Source organism: Bidens hawaiensis, unplaced genomic scaffold (genome assembly GCF_021521415.1).
Source record: "Bidens hawaiensis isolate Kalapana, Puna unplaced genomic scaffold, B.hawaiensis_p1.1 tig00067305_1, whole genome shotgun sequence".
Lineage (NCBI taxonomy): Eukaryota > Viridiplantae > Streptophyta > Magnoliopsida > Asterales > Asteraceae > Bidens > Bidens hawaiensis.
Window position 1 is genome coordinate 76,532 of NW_027506607.1, and position 3,921 is coordinate 80,452.

The 3,921-nt window shown below is 31.7% G+C and overlaps 1 non-coding gene across 1 annotated transcript; it reads right to left on the minus strand.

The window, feature by feature from the left end:
- Nucleotides 1-260: 260 nt before the first annotated feature.
- TRNAS-GGA (transfer RNA serine (anticodon GGA)) lies at nt 261-347 on the minus strand. Its single transcript has one exon. It is a non-coding gene; the product is annotated as a tRNA-Ser (tRNA).
- Between the last annotated feature and the right edge of the window lie 3,574 nt (nt 348-3,921).

A 3,921-nucleotide genomic window follows, 5' to 3' on the forward strand; every position in this document is an offset into this window, starting at 1 on the left:
TGGTGTATTCTCAAACCTAAGGTTAAGATAAATAAGGGTTTGATCCGGATTTTTCTTCCATTTAGGTGTCATAGACCGAGAGGGATATTTTCATTCCTTGTCTACTCTTTTCTTTAACAGTATTTTCCGTACCACAGCCATTAGAAATAGAGAATCTATTAGAGAATCCATATCAAAGAAAGGTCTAACTGTTGGAATAGTTGTATCCATTGATATTTGATCTATTGTGGTTAGTAAGATCGGTAAATTAGGTGAAGGTAAGGAAAGAGAGGGATTCGAACCCTCGGTAAGCAAAAGCCTACATAGCAGTTCCAATGCTACGCTTTCAACCACTCAGCCATCTCTCCTACATAATGATTATGACCCCAAAACCGAAAATAGAGTGAATAATGAATCATTCATATTAGATTATTGGGTAGGTACAACCAATCAATTCTAACTAGAATCTAACTAGAAAGCGATCAAAATAGAAAATTTTTCATCATAATAAAAGCAGGATCTTTCCTTCTAGGCTGGGGGGATAAAGAGAAAATTGTTTTCTTACTAAAACGAAAAAAAAAATTCTATTTCTATTCATGTTTGCAAAAACAATGTTTTCTTCTTTTTCTGATTATCTATTTATACTATACCGACCGGATTAAATCAAGAAATTAGAAATTATAATGAATTGACTGAGCGAGGGGTCTATATTTTATGGAGAATTTCTTCATAATCTCAAAAAAGATACACATAGTTATTTTATAAGTAGTAGTTATATATATTTTTAATTAAATAACGAATTCTAACAAAAGATGATAAGATTTTCATTATAAATTATATAAAAAAGAACATCATATATAAAAGACGTTTTTTTATTAAAGTTTCGAAATAGATGGTTGAAAAATTCATTTTCATTATAAATTATATAAAAAAAGAACATCATATATAAAAGACGTTTTTTTATTAAAGTTTCGATATAGATGGTTGAAAAATTCATGGATCCATGGAAGCTGAATGAATATGCGAGAATAAAATTGCTATTTATTATCATTAAAGATATAAATATTTTGATTATCACTAGTACAAAAATGGAGTTATTTTCAGCGGTAAATTGCTTGTTTTCAGCGGTTTAGGAACCGCCCAAACAGATGTCGCTGGAAAGATTTGAGAACCGCCCAAAATTAGAGAAGAACCGCCCAAAATTAGAGAAGACCACCCAAAAGAAATGACACAAACAAAGAACAAATTATCCACTCAAATCAATGTTAGAACCGCTTAAAATGTCAATCTGCTTCCAAGAAATTAGGACCGCTACCTAAAATATTAAATTAGGACCACTACCTAAAATATTGAATGACAAATAAGAAATGCAATTGAGTATAAATTCAGATAGCCACTTGTAGATTTAGAAAAGCATATATAAATCCAGCAAAAAAGATTACAACTCCAAACAAAGTCAACAAAATATCTGTATTTCAACATAACATACATAGTTTTAAAACCTAATTGTTCAAACACAAGCTAAATGATGCTCTATCTCGCTCATTTTATCATCAAACACTGATATAAAAAACCGTTTCATGATATTTTCGACCAACTTGTCAATTTCCCCCTGTTTGATATCGGTTGTATCGTTCCAAATCTATAAGAATACAAAAAAAAGTAAGATGTAAGTATCGTAACAAAGTCAAAATATTTGTTAAACCCCAACCCTATATCATCCGAACCCAAGTAACTCCAAACTTTAAAATATATTCAATTCATCGTAACAACCCGAAAGCCAAATAATAAACAAAACTCGAACAATACAACTGTAAACCCGATTAACCAAAACAACGCTTAATTCAGAGTATATAAGTTTAAAATAAAGTACTTACCTTGTTGGGAAAGCTAAATTGCAAGCCGATATCAAACTCAAACATATTTCTTATTACCAAGTATCCACACTCCCAAGATTCTTTTTGTTGCCTACACTACACAGAGTCAAAAGAAAAGGTCAATTAATGAAGCAATCACTCAATTATATAAAATACAAGATAATTAATCCATCTAATATGAATAACATACCTTAATCATATTCCAAGTTAATGTACCTCCAAAAGAAGCTTCTACTGCTTTTGAAAGAGGATAATCACTTTTTTTCTTTTTGCCCCTAACCGAAACTGAATCTAAAATCCAACATTTATGTTCCGCAGGAGAAATGATGAACAACACCCAGTGCATGCTAAAAAAATGTAAAATAAAGTCAATATAAAAATTCAACCTTTATGTTCCACATGAAAGTCATTATAAAAAGTTAATAATAAAATAAAGAAAATTAAATAGATTACACCAAAAGACAATGAAATACCTATGGAAAAATGGTGCAAGAAAATATTTTCGGTTGTGATGAAGTTTGTAGACCTGAAGTAAGTGCGCTTTAACACTTGCAAAAATTTTTTTGCATTCTTCCCCAGTTATCTTCTGGGCATTGAAAAAGGCGACTTGAGTTCCTCGGGTATCTTGATTTTGCAAAGTATACAAAATACCTGATATCAAGAAAAATAAATAGTATAAGGTTAAAAATTCAACTGTATTTAAAAATTATATAATTATAGAAGATAAAAATAATAATCAAAACTAACATTTGGCACCAATGCAACATGCTAGCATCAAGCCACCCATTCTCTAAAAACTGCAACATTGCCTCATATTCAACATGGTCATTTAGTGTACCGAACTCAGTCTCAGTCTCGGGGGGTACATCCTTTGGGCACATTAACCTGAACGCTCATCTCGTCAGCAAAGTGATGCGTTAATCGTGAAGTCAATGATTTAATTCTATCAGGACGCTCTGTCAAAATCTTCCTCATGGCCGTTTGTATGTCTTTCTAGAGCTTTGACAACTTTGGTGCAGGAGGTTGTTTGACGAAAACTTTCATTAGAAAACTACATTATTAACAAACAAAAACTACATTATTAACAAACGATTTTCATAACTATGGTACTAATATATATATATATATAACATATAACATATTGAATTGTTGATTACCATAATATCAAGTTCTTTAAAGCACCAGCATCATCATGTTGGGAGGAAAAAGATGCACCCGAAACAAACTACATTAATTAAAAAAAATAAACAGATTATTAGTGCGTTGGTTCTTAAATATATATAAAGAGAGAATAAGACTTTAAGTGTTGATTACAACATCCTTAAAATTTTCAAAGGCCGTTGAATCAATTTGATGATAAGTTATGTTTTGTTCATCGACTTGACCAAACTACAAAAACAAATGAAATTGTTATTATATAAATAAAATATTATTAATATATATTACCTGGTCCCAAGTAAATCGATCTCCAACCTGTGGTATATAACATGGGGCGTCGTCTGCTGAATGTCTCATGGGTTTGTTCCGGGAAGTTGCATAAGTGCTCGGAAGCTACAATTTTAAAAACATATATATTAGAAGCCTTACTAAAAAATAAATAAAGAAATATGCAATTCGTATATTAATTACCTTTATGGCAAAACATGGCCACTGGATAAAAGATCCACAGGCTTTACCTAAGTTTGTAAGCTCGTTGTAGCATGAAACTTTAGGGAGAGGCGTGCTCTCGAAATTTAGATCGATGCTATCGACTTTGACTTTCACATGGCCCTCGTCCATTTTTTCCCCATTTAAAGTCCTATCCACAGTAGGATACACAAGCCCTGTACCGACAATTATTTCTTCACCAGAAGGGTACGGGAATAACAACTCACAAGAAGTGCACTCCTATAAAATGATATAACATTACAAATTCTATATATAAAACATAACATATTAACATATATACTATAAATATAATTACCTCGATTAGTGGACAATAGATATGAGATCCACCAGATGTGTCACTCGTGCCACGAATACTAGGGCTCGAGTCCACCCCCTATAACTTGTGGTAGGCAAGTTA